The sequence below is a fragment of the Rousettus aegyptiacus genome, unplaced genomic scaffold (assembly GCF_014176215.1).
Source record: "Rousettus aegyptiacus isolate mRouAeg1 unplaced genomic scaffold, mRouAeg1.p scaffold_m13_p_11, whole genome shotgun sequence".
Lineage (NCBI taxonomy): Eukaryota > Metazoa > Chordata > Mammalia > Chiroptera > Pteropodidae > Rousettus > Rousettus aegyptiacus.
The window spans coordinates 4,276,695-4,292,894 of record NW_023416286.1 but is presented as its reverse complement, the minus strand read 5'-3'; the positions used below and the strand labels follow the sequence as shown (position 1 = coordinate 4,292,894).

Sequence of the window (16,200 nt, the reverse complement as noted above, 5' to 3'; positions counted from 1 at the left end):
GGCCTGCCAGGTCCCTGCTCCAGCCCGAGGGGACTTCCTGTAGTTCCTTGAGGGTGGCACGGTGTCTCATGGCTGTTTGTAGATGCCGTGCCCTGAGCCTTAGAGTCTCTTGCCATCTCTGTCCTTGGATTCTATTTGTCCTTTAAGTCTGTGGGGATGTACGTACGGAAGCTTCCCCTGACGCTGTGATTGCTCCCATTGTGTTTGCAGGAATTGCCTGGTTTGTGGTCTTTGATTTGCCACTGCAAACCCCATGAGGGCAGGAGCAGTATCTCTGCATACTGAATCTTGGTGCCCAGCAACGTGCCTGCACCTGGGAAGGGCCCAGTTGGAGAACAAATAAATGGGTTTGTAAGCCCCCCCCCTATTGTTTTGAAATAGACCAGCCATATTATGCCTAATAGATTAGAAAGTATCAAACTCACAGTGTTTAGGTATCACGTGACCTTCAGGGCCAATGTAGCCTACATGAGACCTTTGAAAAACATTTTTTTAAACCTAATTACCTGAATCTCATACATGACAGGCCAGACAGAACCTTGCCATCCGTCCTTCACAGTACTGTGACACTCACTGGCACCAGATGCCACCCAGGGAAGTGGGGATCGATTAGTAATTATAATTGAAGCTTCGCGTAATTGATTACTTAATTCTAAGCTGTTCAAGTTTAATTCCACTGACATTGCATCATGAAACTGGGAGCCACAAAAAATAATTGAGAGGAGAGAAACAGATATGAAAATGTCCTGGGCAGATTTTTTTTCCCTGGAGCAGCCAAGAACTTAGAGAATTGAACCAATTACATCGACGCACATTAAGATGAAATAATACGGGTCGAGAAGAGTTGTTTGATTATAACTTAATCAGTGGTGTGAAGCCATGATGAGAAAGACTCTGTCAGTAGACATCGAAAGGGTTCAGAGGGGCCAGACTGGTCCACGTGTCTGTACCGCCCACAGGAGAGAAACTCAGTATGGATGCCAGAGTCATCCGCCTACTCACAGCCGTGCGCACAGATTCATGCCCCCACGGCCTATGCAAGGAAAAAGAAAAAGGAAGGAAAGAAAGGCAGCCGCAGAACTTCCGCTTCAGCCCAGTTCGTGATGATCGGTCCCGTAGCTTTGGGATCACGCCAAAGATCCCCCTCAGTCAATACAAAGCACAGATTTGAAATTCTCTTATACTAGCACTGCATAAAGAAATCCGTGTTGACATCTACAGAGCTATAGAATGTTTATCATGTCGGCTTGTCACACTCATCACTTGATGCTCGTGCGGTTTGTCACCCAGTTCATGAGAGTGAAAAGCGAACCTGCACGTTGGTCTAGTTTTCTAAGGACCCACACGCTACACGGACAAGTGGAAGTGCCCTGTCTCGCTACCCACGCTCACATTTTCCAGCACTGCTACTTTATCCTGATGCTTCCATATGTTTTATTTTGACTTCAACAGGAGGCACTTACTGATCAAATGACCACTATTTCTAAAAGCAGGTTTGGAAATAACTCATTTCTTCCACATCCAGCACACTAGAACTCCTAAACATCTGAACACCCATGACCGTCTCTTGGGGGAGGGCAAAGTCACAGTCCTGGAAGCAAAAGAACACGCTTTCTGTAAGAACACTAAGGCAAGACTTGTCCAACATCCTTTTCTGAAATCCGGCATGGGAAGAAAGGACCTGCTTTTCAGAAGACATTGATTAGAATGATAAATAACAACAATCTGACTCATCTCAGAAAGCTGTGGGGAGTAACTTCCCATAAGTGTGCTCAGTCCAGGGATGCGCGTTATTTAAACAGCTCTCTTTGGTTCTGAACAGCGGCACCCTAGGGAGCAGCAGATGCTCTTCACGACACGGCTCTAGCGCCCTCTGGTGTTGTGTTCGCAGCACGCCTTTTCAGGGTCATTATTTGCTCTTTCCACAGCGGTTTGTAAAGGAGCCCTTCTTTGTCCGGAAGTGAAAGGCTCACCAAAGACAACCCAATACCTGGGCCTGACAACCTGATGGTGTGCCAGCTACTCTCTCTGGAGCCCGAGCCTACCCTGTGCTTCTTAGAGTCATGCGGAGGAGGGGCCGGTGCACAGTAAACGGCAGGGTTCCAGAAAGAAATCTTTATAACCCGAGTCAACGGTTGTTTTGTGGAAAATTTCCAAGGGAAGCCACGGGTGACCTGATGAGAGCTTAACGTTTGGTGGGTACCTGCCACATTCAACTTGCTTTATTAAAAAGAACTTGAATAAATGAGATGAGTGAAGCTATTTCACCAAAAGCCATGTTAGTCAACCCCTTTTTTTCTGGTTAGAAATGCAAATATGCTCCTTTAATATATACAGATTTCGAACTGACTCCATATTTGGGAGTCAACCTAATCTGAAATATTAAAGGAAATTAATAATTGCTATTCAGTACATTCTAAAACTAAGGGTAAAAGTAAGTTGCAACTAGGCATGAACAGACAAATAACTATACAAACTAATAAATCAATCTATTCTAATATAATGCGTATAAATCTCTGAAGGAAATATACACAAATGCTAATAGGATTTGCATTAAAGCAGTAAAATTATGTGTCATTTCTTTCCACTATAATTTCCTTTTTTCTTTTTCATTTTGGTTGTGATAAAGATTATGTTTGTAATGGAGAAAAACTTACTTTAATAAATAAAAGTTCTTACAAGAGAACGTGCTTGCTCCAGCCTTTCTGAAAATAAATGTAAAGAAAATAAATGTAAATTAGGGCAAGGGGAGGGGGAATTTTGTCCTGTCTCCAAATTCCCCCAGTTGGCAATTATAAATCACTTTTATTCATGGTGACCTCGCTCATGGCCTTTTGAATCTCTCTTCCTCATCTTATCCTAAATCTCAAGTGTTAAAGATAGCTTGTCCTCATTTCTGGCTACTGCTGTCCTGTCTTTTTCACTGTCACTGCTGAGTAATTGACAGTTTCTGCGAGCCAGTTCGTCCGCTTAGCAACAGGAAGGGCGGGGCTCACAACAGAGGAAAACCGGAGCAGCCGCATTCCACGACTGAGCAGGGAGCAGGGAGACTGACTGGCCACAGGCCATGGAAAGTGCTCCCAGTCCTGCATCCCGAAAGGAAAAACCCAACAAGCAGCGTTCTACGTCCTTCTCGTCCAAAGCCCCGTGAGTCTGGTCTTAAGAGTGCCATGATATTACAATGCCAAAAACAGTGCTTTAATGACAGGTAACTGGTGAGTGCCTTGCCCCTGGGTCTCTCAACAGGCGAGGAGCTTTGCCTTAGAAATGTCCTTTGGGAAAGGGTGCGGCTTAGCTGAGAGTCAGAGAGACCTCTGTTCAGAGGAGAGCTCTAGCCGCACAGGTGGGAAGCTGTGATGTGTTGGTCCTAAGCATGAGTCCCGTACCCACTGTGCTTTCCATTTTATGTCATGTTAGCGAAGAGGACGGAGGGATGGGGAAGGGCCTGTGACATCCACTAGGGCAGCGGTCCCCAACCTTTTTGGCACCAGGGACCGGTGCTCCTATGAGAATCTGATGCCTGATGACCTGAGGCGGAGCTGAGATGGTGATGCTGGCTCTGCGGAGGGTTATAAACACAGATGGAGCTTTGCTCACCTGCCTCTCACCTCTTGCTGTGCACCTGGTTCCTAACAGGCCACTGACCTGTATCTGCCCGAGACCTGGGGGTTGGGGATCCCTGCACTAGACGGTATAGAACTGCAGGCTTTCTGCTTCTGCCCAAGGACTGGAGTTTACAGCTACAATCTCATCACACAAATGAGAACGCAGGGGTCATGCACGGCCATCAGATGCTGTCTGTCTTCAGGTCTCATCAGCGCCTCCCGGGGTCTAACCAGAAATCCATCTAGGGGTACCATCATGTTTCGTCTTTACCGCCACGCTAATCACAAACGCAGAAGAAAGGCGTCCAGGGAGCCCGATTGGCCAAACGACAGTGAGTTTTGATTTTATTTTCTTGATCATTCTTCAGAAATTTAGTTAGGTCAGTAAGGACCTCGCTATGAAATAGGACAGACAATGTCACCGATTCCCCATTGTCTTGTGGCTTGAATTCATTCTTTCATTCATTTGTTCAAAATATGTTTTTTGAGCACCTACTGTGTGCCTGGGGTGATCGGGATGACTGGGAGCATCCGGGCCCTTCTCTCAGAGCTGACGACACAGATGTGTGTGCACCCACGTGCAGACAAAAAATAAAACTCAAGGAATGGGTAACCAAGAAAACGTCAGATAGTGACAAGTGCACAGGGGAGGACGTGCTGCAGGGCATCTCTGAGGACGCGGACTCCAATGAGACGGGAATGGTAAGCAGACCCAGCCGCCCAGGGAGAGCGGTCAGGGCTTCCATCCTGGGATCGCCGCCGGAGCTCGCAAAGGCTCTTGGTGGAAGCACGTTTGCTGTGTTAGAGACGCGAGCGGTACACCAGTGCAGTGGGTTTAAAAAGGGCAGAGCGATACAAAAACGATCTGGAGAACCAGGCAGCGCCCAGGCGGGCGGTGTGGGGGCTTCGGGACCCCGCGGTGTGGCTCGTGCTGCGGCGAAGGCGGACGGCATCCCGCAGGTAGGGATGGGGGAGGGAGGCTCAGAAATATCGTTCGTGTTTTTAAAAGCCTGCTGTGGCTGCTGTGTAGAGAAGCGGCCAGGAGAGACACGAACAGGGGCAGGAGGATACCTGGGAGCCATGTGACGGGTGAGGGTCAGCGTCGGCGGAGGTTTGCGCTGGAGCTGATGATGGAGGCGGCACCGACGGAGGTGGCACCAGGGCGCGCCGGGGCCTGTCTTGCAGGCGGGGCGTGGGGAGGCGGAGGACTGGATGTGGAGGGCAGGTGAGGAAACCCTCGGGCGTCTGCCCGGACGGCTTGGCTCCGTATTGGGCGATGTTGTTATCCGCTGAAATGGGAAAATAGGGGAGGAACAGTTCATGTGACAGGAAATCCGTTTTGACTTTGGCCACGTTAAGTCTGCAATGCGTCCACGACCTCCCGCGAAGGCACTCAGGGTACAGGCTGAATATTTTGCGGAGATATCAGGACCAGAGAGGCGGTTTGCGTGTCGTCGGCGTCCGGGGTTGGAGGTGACCCTGCAGGCTCGGGACCCAATGTCTTGGGGCACTCAGCGTCTGTGGTTGGACGAGCGAGCAGGACCCAGCAAAGACAGCCGAAAAGAGCAGCAGTGACGTCCGAGGAAACCAGGAGAGCTGGCGCCCAGAGGACAGGCAGAGGACGTGGCTGGGGCCGCGCGCGAGCTGCTGGCAGGGGGTTAATAAGACACAAGAGAAGGTGGCTGCGCGACTCGCGACTCTCTTGGATGGAGGAGGTGTCTGCGCAAAACCCAGCGCTGAGATCAGAGCCAAACGCTGTGAACAAACATCCTACAGCGCACTTTACAAACACAGCATCTCTTTTCTAAGTTTTATGAAGCATCTTTTCACTATTTTAGCTCATCTTTACTTATTTTTTTTTGCTCAAATCTTTTCTTATTTCTCTAACCTAACTACCTAAATAAATACTTAAATATTTCTAACTTTATAAACACATGTTGTAACATGTACATTGAAAATTGGCTTTATCAGTATTTGTTGCCTTTCTCTTTCTTTCCTGTTTTATCATACTTTATTCAAACTCGAGAGCAGTCAATGCAGAAGAAGTGATAAAATTAAAAGCAATTAACGGCTGCCCTTAGTCAAAAACATTTTTTTTCCGAAAAGAAATTTGAAACCATCAGCTAAAATATAGTTTGGCGATTGTCTCTGGGTCTCAATGATTGGGATGATCCATTATCTCCATTTCGCTACAGAAAAACAGGGTCGATTATGTGCAGACTTATAACTGAATCTTACTGGTGGAAAAGGGACTTGTGCGTGCCACCCAAGAATTCTTATTCTTGCTGTTTTCATTTAGACAACTGTCTTTATGTCTTGGACAAGCTCCACCTTCGAAGCTGGGGAAATATCCATTCACGGAGCAGTTGAGTTGCTGCTGGTAGGTCCCCATCTGTCCTGTCCCCTGAACACAAGAAGACAGGCACGTGGCCCAACACGCTTTCCTCTGAGATCACCCGGTCACAAGTTGTTATTGTTTTTGTGACAATTTAAGTTTCCCCACTGCAGCTACACTCCCCAGTGCCTCCTCTAGTACTTTGCAAACAGCAGTTAACACACGCATTCACCATTTTTCAGTGCCAAGAGAAGGGAACAAAATTCTTATTTACTGTAATCGATAGTCACACGCAGCCACTAAATTTGAGATGGAAAAATAATGTTAATTAATAGACCTGTTCTTAGAATAATAAGAAAAGTGATGGATGCCTAGCCGAGACATTAATCAGAACGTTTTTCAATATTTTTTTCCCCTTTATTGCTCAGGCTGGCTGGAGCCACTATAAAAAGAAAAATCACACTTCTTTTGAAAGTTTACTCTGAAAGCAGCCTTTACTGTTTGTGATATTTTCAAGTCACATCACGGGACAGAGTCAAATCAGATATCATCCTGCGTGTCCTCGGCTGGCATTCTCTAATCCCCGAAACCCCACATAACAAAGGCCCTGAGGTGATCTGCGATCCCAATGATGAAAAGTAAATTATGCCTCATATTTCCATGGAGGTTTACAGTTTACAAAGTATCTTCACACACATCGTTTCCTTTGATACTCGAACCCACTTTGTGAGGCAACTGTCACTCTCATCCCACTGATGAGAAAATTGGGTGTGGCGGGGGGTGGGGCCAGAGAGGCTGAGTGCTGTGCCTGAGGTCACAGTCACCTAGGGAGGGCGCTGAGACTCCAAGGGGACCTTCTCACTCTGACACTGTTTTTAACTCCCACAGCTTAGCCCTGCAGCATCAAGATGAGCTATGCGGAAAGTGTGTGGTAGGTTTACTTTATGTTATCCTGTTTGTCCGAGCAAGTATTTGAGATGGGCTCTCTGCTCCTTAGCTGGGTCTCTGCTCTGAACTTCAGTTTTCTCATCTGCAAAACAAAGGGCTGGGGCTAAAGACTGACAGCTCCCGGATTCGGAGCCGGGATTGACCAGAACCTCTGACCAGAATCGCTTCTCACCCGCTGGGCTTGCGTTGCACATTGCTCTCTCCACGAGCCCGGGGCACAGCGATTGCTGATGCAGTCTGGCTCAGCTTTCGAGTGAGAGCCTGCTCAATTATTCATTTGAACGCCCTTTGGGAAATTAGAGACATTTTGCATAGCCCCTGCCTTTCCCACTAGACTGTCAGCTTCTGAAAGACGTTATTTTCCCTGTTATTCTCCTCTTCGGTTATCCAGCATCAACTAAATCTTTAAGGTACATCTAGGAACCAAGAGATAATCCTAAAAACGTAGTTCATATTCGGCTCATGAAGAGTTATAGAGGATCGACCAAAGTGAAACAGCTAAAAATCAATAAAAATGTGGATTGGTGTAACAGACTGTGAGGGTTATATGGACATTGAGTTAAAGTACAAATTATAAACAAACGTTTACTTTTTTCATGCTTAGCACATTGATGAGAAAAATGGAAAATTTTTTTTAAAAAACCCTTATTTGGCTGCTTCTCTTTTAGTTTTTCTAATTATAAGTTTATGAATTTCCAATCATTTCGCATGCATACGTTTCTAAAATAATAAGTGAAATTTCTTAAAGGTTAGGGTCATTTGCGTGGGTGTCGGTGAGTAATAAGTTGAAAGCAATGATGTGATATTTCTACGTAACTTATGGGAAAAAAACATTCTCCTTAATTTAGAACGGAAGGCAAGGTGAAGTGATATTTCCTCTTTATAAGGCTGAGAAGACATTTTGAGTGTAGAAAGGAAGGTGCTTTTAGACAGAAAAAGCCTAAAGATGGAGAGGAGCGATGGTTGGGGTGAGAGTAAGGAAAAGATGCACTGGCTCCACGTGCGCTTTTATCTGTTTGTGGTTCCAATCGATCAAAACCCCCTTCTGAAGGCCAACCAGGGCCAGGCGCTGGAGTGGGCGGGGCGAGGGAGCCAGAGATGAAGCACAACACCCCACGCCCAGTTCCCCCCAGGAGGCTGCATTTGGCCCAGGTGCCCCCGCAGGTACCCAGGCTCCCTCTGTGACCAGCCTGGTGGGCGCAGCCTGTGAGGTGGATGACGCTTTCTTTGTAGAGAGCTAACTTGCCTCAACGGGCTCCAAACTAATGATTGTGGCTTTATTTTCACTAGATGGTACCAAATTTTTCTAACAGACCACTCAAGAATGCCTATCTTGGGAAATAAATTTTATCTACATATGCCAGGTAAGAAAACAACTTTTTGCAATATGTAATCATCAGTAAATATTTATAGCTCAGTTACTAATATGATGTGCATATAAGCAAAGCCTTTGAAAGCAACTTTCTCGAATTTTGGGGCATCCTTGTACATACTATGAAAACCGGACAAACACAAAGAGAGGCAGCATGGTGGAATTAAGTGATGGGTCAGTAGAATCAAGCTTCTTAAAAGTAGACATAATAAGAATTACCATCCGAGTCAGAATTGCTTTGAGTCTGGACCTCGCTACGGTTGAAGGGGATGAGAAGCCTCTGGCCTACAGTGCAGGTACAGGGTGGGATGGGGGATGGAGTTGCATAAATCAAGGGAAAAAAGACCCGATACCCAGGCTTTGGGAGGGGAGGGCCCAGGGCTGCTCCAGGGGCCTCAGCCCTTGACACTAGATGCTCAGATGCTGCACTGTGACTCCATCCTCTCCAGTGAGGACAGGCTTTGTCACACAGAGGACCTGCAGCTCCGGGAGCACAGGCCGATGCAGAGAAAGCATGTCTCTTTCCCCAGCTTAAGTTCTCAAATTCCCCGTGGAAAGACTTGCTTTGGTCTGATTTGAGTCCAGACTCATCCCCAAATCGATGACTGTGCTCAGGAGGAATATGAGGCGACTGGCTTAGCGTGAGGGGTCCCTCCCTCCCACTGGAGGCACGGGCCTGATGAAGATTCTGTCCTGGAAGAACGGATGAGCGTGTGGGAGGACAGAATAGGAAATAACACTATTGCCGTCATTTACGGAGATCTTCCTAGGGCCTGGGTGCTTTCCATGTATTATTTGGACAGATCATTCTAGCAACCATGCAATGCGGGCATTTTTATACCCATTTCAAAGATCGCACAAGGGTGAAAAAAACCTTCCCAGCATCACACAACCAGAAGGTACAATGAGATTTGGACCCAGATCAATGCGATTCTAGAACCCAAGTTCATTCCATAAACTCATGCTGCCTTAAGAGAAAAAAAGAAAAAGAAAAAAAGAAAAAAACGGAGAGAGTAAGAAGTACAAATTGCCAGTTATAAAAACAGTCATGGGAGTGTAAAGTATGGCACAGGGGAAAGAGTTGATAATATTCTAATGACCATGTGTGATGCCAGGTGGGGACAGACTCGTGGGGTGGGGAGGGGTCACCTCGTAAGTTATACAAGTGTCAAATCACCGGTGTACACCAGAGACTCACATAACGTTGTATGTCAACTGTAACTCAAAAATAAATTTAAAAAACTTAAAAAATAATTTAAAAAAAGAAAAACATTGTTATGTCAACTTTACCTGGATTTAGCAAGGATGGAAAATGTGCGGCACACAAATCTCTGATCCCAGTTCTGCACTGTGCAGACATGAACAGCTGATCGCAGACCCCGAGTTCTCCGCACGGCACTTCAGCGCTGGCGGGTTGGCACGTGACTGAAAGCTGCCTGCAGTCAGTACCACTCAGACGCGGCCGGCCTCAGGTGTCCGGTTCTGAGCTGCCTTGCCTTCTGTAACTACTAACCAAATCCCGCGCATCTTCCTGTGACTTTTGACATCATAGTGCTTGATGAATGAGGTAGAAACAAAGGAAATAGCGATGCTTTTTTACCAATATGTGCAAAACTACAGGTGATGGCAATGCTTTATTCTGAAAAGCATATAAAACTCTGGTGTGGCTACGGCTTGCTGACATTTGTGATTCAAACGATGTGCCTGGCTAAAGAGCAATTATGGAAATTTAAAAGAGACTTGGTGTGAAAATTAGGCCAATAATTCAAGGATGAAGTTGTGCTTGGTTTCTCTTAACCATGGAGCCAGAAAGAGTTTATTCATTAGCGGAAGTGTGAGACTGACATCTGGCTAGGCCCGAAAGGCGAGAATGAAATTAAAGAATAGTGGGGGGATGAGGATACCATCCTACAAAAAAAGGGGCGCCCTTCCAAGCTTTAACGGGATACAGGGTGTGAGAAATGTGAAGAAGAGCTGGTGATTATTTTTGAGTGCAAAGCCTGAAAAAAAATAGCCCGAGGCTACGAAACCAATACAGAATATTAAGATACCACTGGAAACAAAACTAGCATTATTTTCCTTATGCGGTTTCAGGTCTAATGGATATGTTTGTTTAACCATAAGTATAAATTCTTGCCCCAGGTAACCAGGTTTTAAAATAAAGCAGAAAAAACTGAGGAAATGGACAAAAATAAGTGTAATAAAATCTGCCTCCTTCTTCTTTCTGTTCACTTTGCTTGATTTTTATGGAAACTTGCTTTGCTGCCAGAATCAAGTTTCTGTTTGATACAGGTCAATTTTTGTATTCTCACAGAGTTGCCACGTGGAGTACAATCAGACGGGAAGTAAACACGGGAATCGTGATTTCTACAAGTCGCATGGCACTCGTGTTTTTCTGAGAAGTCTTTGCAACACTACTGGATCACCATCATAGGTTAATAAATACGTGTTCAACTTCTTTATAGCTTATCACAAGTTAAATAAAAGATCGTTATTTAATAAAATAATAAAAATGTTTTCTAGAAGCATCGAAACTTCATTCATTTGCCAAGTTCCATTTTTACTAACCTAAAAAACTCAGGCTCAGCAGAACACAGTTCTCGGTCCATCTTTTTTCTCTTTTTTCTGTCTGACGCTCACACGTGCGTCTAACTCCTGGCAACGCGCGTGGCAATGCTCATCCTTCATCCACGTCACTAGGTCCTCGCTCACTGAAACGCGGCCATACACCCGGCAGCATGATTTTGGAAGAGAATGGCATAATCTCATGACTCGCAGAATTCAGATATCAAAGGAGACAGGAGGAGGAAGATGTGAGTATGAAAGACAGAACCAGAGAGATGGTGGAGTAAGAAGTACTCGTGCTGGCTTTGCAGGTGGAGGAAGGAGCACACGCCACCTCTGGAAAGTGGAAGAGGAGCGCTAACAGGTGCCCCCTGGAGTCCCCAGAGAGAAACCACGTCCTTGATCTTAGCTCAGGGGCGCCCCTGGTGGACCATGGTCTACGGAGCTGTCCGAAAATGAATTTGTGGTGTCTTAAACCACTAAATTGTTGGCTGGCTGGTTTAACAGCAGCAGGAAACTAACATCTCTTCTTTGAGATGAATACCTTCCTGGCCTACAAGTCACGTGTCTGGTCATCTCAAATTAAAAATACAACTAAAACTCACCTTGACCTACTCATCACGGAGCCGAATAAAGTCTGAGACTCTCGTAAACAAAAACATAACCCCCAAAGTCAGGGTTATGGAGAATCTTTTTAATGTTAATGGTCGCTCGTTCATAACTCTTTCTGACTCTCTGTTAAAGGCCATGAGGGACGTTCTATTATTGTCCATCCACAATTTACCTCACACCCTTCCTTTCGCTCCCCGCCGGTCCAGGCCTCTGCCGCGTCCTGTCCGCCTCCCCGCCTTGTTACTGTGGGTCCCTGTGCCTGCGGCACTGCCTTCCTCCTGCCAGCTCAGGTGCCTCCGTCACAGTTTAAGCACCGTCAACACCTCGGGTGAGTTTCCTTAGACTTTCTGTCCCGCAGGAGCGGGTGCGGCCAGGATACGGAGCACAGAGGTTCTGCACACACAGGAAGGCCCGACGCTCACGCAGGAGCAGCTGGGAGGTGTTGGGTGGCCTCGTCCTGTCTCGGAAGGCCAGAACCCGGAGCCCCCTTGCCCTCTGCTCACAGCGTCAGAGTTCCCAGTGTCATCTGAGTTGGTCAGTGGCTCATGTGATCCCTCTGTTTAGGGCCGCAAAGCCCCTGAATGAAGGAACGTGACCTTCCCTTCCCTGGATTCGTTTACAGCACCAGTGAAGGCGCCCTCCACAGTCTCAGTAAGCTCCTTCATCTATAAATTGGCTGTGATCTCCGTGACGTCACACTTCTTTTCAGAGCCCCAGAGGCCGGCCGCGGGCTTCGGGTCCCAGTGGGCTTCGCTGTCTGCCAGCTGGGCGGCCCTTGCCCTCCCTTGCCCTCTCCCACAATTCTGCATCTCTGTCAATAACCGGACCCCCCTCAGGACTTTTTTGATTAAATGACTGAATATATGTAAAGCCCTCCTGAGTGTTTGCATGAGTGTTTGCGCTGTCATTCAAGAAGTCTGAAAGATCTTTCACTCGGGGGTTTAGCTTTAGCTTTACCGATGATGATAGAGCCTGAGCGTCCTGTCCGCCTGTGCGTGGCCTCAGGCAGGTTTGTCACTCTGGGCCCATTTTCTGTAAGATTTTAGCACTTTCAATACACAGTTTTGAGGATTAAGTGCCATAACTCATGTAAAAGGCGAGTCATAGTGTCTGGCACGGTCACACTCGATAAACATGAATTTTAACGAGATACTGACGAATCCCCTTCATGAACTAGGAAGCCCGTGGCAGCGCGCGGCCCAGCTCCCCCACTGCTCAGTGGCGGTGCGGACGAGGTGTGGGGTGGGGTCAGTCTTGGGCCAGGCCGGGCACGGGCCATCCCAGTGGGAGCGGGCGCGGGCACCCTGCAGCCTCCACGGAGCTGTGGCTGGGGCGGCGCTGAGCGATTCCCACCTTCCCGGCGTCCACGGGCGGCAGGCGGTGCAGCCCCACCGCGGGCTTCACGCCCAGGGCGCGAAGCTTCTGCACGGGGTTCCGCCACCTGCCCCTGCGCAGCTGCGCCCCCGAGCCCGACTCCCAACCTGCCCCGCAGGCAGCCCCTTCGGGCACTGCCATGCGCAGACGGTCCCCCGTCCAGCCGCCAGCGACCTTCTCTGCAGCAAGGGTGCCTGATGCTCGCTCGCGGCCCCCGCCAGGGCAGCTGTCTGCCCCGAGCTTTCACCCTGCTGCCCTACCTGCCGCATACCTTGCTGCCCCGGCCCCAGGAGGAAGCAGGACACACGTCCGTCTGCTGCCTCCGCTGAGCTGTCCCTTTCTCTTACTGCCCTGAGACTCACCGAGGACTGATTCACATGCTAATACGAGGCCAAGACCACTGCGCTGGGAGGAAGTGAGCCAGCTGGGTGCCCCTCGCCCCCAGCTCAGGGCAGCAGGGGGCCCTCAGGCACCCTGGAATGTGGCCCATGGATCAAAATATCTGCAGAAACGCCCGCTTTCTGAACGCAATACTTGACTGCATTGTCATTCTTCACATCTACAATGCACAAAGTCTGTGTGCGCAGGAGCACATTGGTCCCGCACACCTGCCCAGCCTTGCAGTGCCCTCCCCTGCCGGGTCTCAGGCCGGCCTGTTGGCCTCGCTCACCGGAACCAAGACGTCCAGTCCTAAGAAGCACTTAGCTTACACCGGCTGCTAAAAAAAAAAGTTTATCAAAGAAATGGATATTTCTTAACATGAAAAACTGAACAAAAATTGAAAATACATGGATAAGTGTCGTCAGAAATAACACCCAGTCATTCATGAAATAAGTAGAAGTGGGACTGCTGGCGGGAGATGCGGGACATCTCTGGTCCTTCTCCGTGCTGCTGTGAACCGAAAACTGCTTTAAAAAATCAAGTCAATAAAAAATAAATAAGTAGAAATGTTTCAGAAGATTTCACAAATACAGCCTCATCTCTCCAAAGGCGGAATGAAAATGCCCCATGGCATGACAGCGGGGCACCCAAGACGCCTGAGAACACATCTGCCGCTCTCACAGCGTCAGACCACGGGCAGACGCTCGCGGTGTTCAACGCCGGTGGTAGTTTCCTCCATGGACTCCTTGATTTACTTAAACCTGAACTTGTGTCTTAAAATGCCACTCATTTCAATAGCTGATTATTCAGACTGTGACAAGTCACTTGCTGTCGCCTCCCCCGCCCCCCTCATGGCTGCATCAGCATCCCCTGCCCCCATTTCGTGACTTAGCAACAAAATTCCTGATGGACAGCACTCACAGCCACCTTTAGAGGCACTGATAAATACAGACACAGTGTGTCTAATTGTCTAATTGTGTTCTTCTGACAGCTCTTTAAGAATGAGAATAGCCACAATCTAATGTTCATGCTACAAAGCGAAAGGCATTCAGCCTCTACTGAGGGCTGAGCGTGAACTAAGGGGCACTATTCGACCCCGAAGATGAGGTCTTCATGCTGGCAAAGGCCACTGCCATTGTAGTCGTGTCTCTGCGTCTCTTCTGGGCTGGCTAGACCCTCTCCGGGAACCGTTGGTTCCTTCATGGGAGACACTTAAGGTGGTAATTGTCCACCCTGTCAGGAGAGACAACTGATGGCATCATGTGGTCCCTGTCCTGGCAAAAGTTTGTGTCCTTTCTTGTGCCCATGGTAAAAGAGAAAATGAAAACATTTAAAAAAAAAAAAGGATAAATTTCTATTTGTTCACATTTTTTCTTAAATCGTGTCTTAACACAGATTGTGTTTTACATATGGAAGGAAATACCAGAAATGAGATATCGTACATAATTTTCTCCTTATGCAATGAACAGTAATGACTTATATAATAACTCACAATATACAATATATAAATATGTAATTCTGAATTACACCCACTTGAAAGGAGCAATAAACACAATTGATACTATTTCACTCAACACTGCAAACCACAGACCATAAAAATAAATTTAAGCAGAAAGTCTTACTTACAGCTTCTCTCTCAAAAGCTAAATGATCGATATGTCAGAACTATGATCTCAAAATCGACACTGAAAAGGAGAAAATGACAGCCAGCTCTTAGTTTTGGAAGCTTCATATACAGTTTCACGTAAATGAGAGGAGGAGGAAAAGAGAAAAACATTTGCAGAGCCGGCTGGCATACAGAATAGTCTAACGCTGAAGAAACATAATATAAATGTATCGGTTTCAGAGGAAGACTGAGAAATGAGGAGCACTGTGGCCTCGGAGAATTCCTTAAGATAACGTCCGGGAGCGGCCGGGCCGGTGAATAATGGATGTGTGCCTAAGGTCAGGGAAGCTGGCATCCAAGCTGTTCCTACGTGACGGTCACGACGGAGCCTCAGGTGAGCAGGTGATGGCCTCACTGCGCACTGCGCGGCCGTACACGCGTGGTTCTCCACTAGTGACCACAGAGACGGGTTACAGGGCGAAAAGCACAGTGGGGTTTTGTTTAATAACGTGGTTGTGTGGTACACTTAACCAGGCAGTGAAAGCAGGGGCGCTCTGGCTCGGAGCAGTCTTGCGTGCACATCGCACTGTGTGCGCACAGCTGCTTTGTGAGACGCTTTGCACCTGCAGAGAGGTTACGAACACGCTAAGGTTTCCTGGCTGCTACAGGGCATGGGCCTCCAGCTTTCCGCATCCCTTGCCCTGTGAAATAAGCCCCTCTTACATTAATTTGCTTTGGGGATGTTCTCGTGTCAGCTCTTCGTACTTTCGCTGCATTAAAAACATAAAGCCTGTGCCGCCTCCCATCCCCAGCCGCAAGAGTTCTGCTCCGTCCCCTGAGCGATAGTGCGAGAGCGTCTTTAAAAGTGCGGGAGCATCTTTAAAACACAGTCTTCCTTTTATGTTTTAAGCGGACCATGAGAGTTGACCAGAAATCTGGTCCATGAGGAGGTTCACCTGCCCCTGCTCCTACCTGTCGAACTGCACTGGTTTGTCACGCTGTCATCCGCGGACACAGAAATGTGCTGAAGGACCAAAGATGAGTCAATGGAGAATTAACCATGTACATCCAACTGTTGCGACAGATGACAAAGCTACACACCCTTTACACCAGGTAGCTTTTAATATTTATGCACGAAAGAAAGGGCTGGAACCCTGGCGCTCTCCTGCTCCTTCTCGCTTCACCTCCTTTCAACTCCGAGCTCTGCATTAAGGAAATGAGGTGCCACAGGTGGTGGCGACGTTCTCCAAGCGTCCCGCGCTGCAGCGGGGGCTGGCGTCCCCGGCGGCCTCGGCAGCCTTCCATTCGTGACCGCCAGCAGCAGCAGACAGCATGTCAGATGCTGGAGGGCCGGGCCCTTAGTAGGAGTCTAATAGTTTGCTCATTTTAAAAACATTTGAGG

At 47.9% G+C, this 16,200-nt stretch overlaps 1 protein-coding gene and 1 long non-coding RNA gene across 4 annotated transcripts in view; one reads left to right on the top strand and one right to left on the bottom strand.

The window, feature by feature from the left end:
* The window catches only part of FRY (FRY microtubule binding protein), a 344,350-nt gene that overhangs the window by 287,512 nt on the left and 40,638 nt on the right, over positions 1 to 16,200 (bottom strand). The window lies entirely within an intron of this gene.
* LOC107503358 lies at positions 3,034 to 11,990 on the top strand. 3 transcript variants are annotated; one of them, XR_004953299.1, is made up of 3 exons: positions 3,034 to 3,147; positions 3,809 to 5,985; positions 6,829 to 11,990. It is a non-coding gene; the product is annotated as an uncharacterized LOC107503358 (long non-coding RNA). The 3 variants fall into 3 exon arrangements; XR_004953298.1 differs by having other exon boundaries at positions 3,726 to 5,985; XR_004953300.1 differs by lacking the exon at positions 3,034 to 3,147 and having other exon boundaries at positions 3,586 to 3,937; positions 5,905 to 5,985.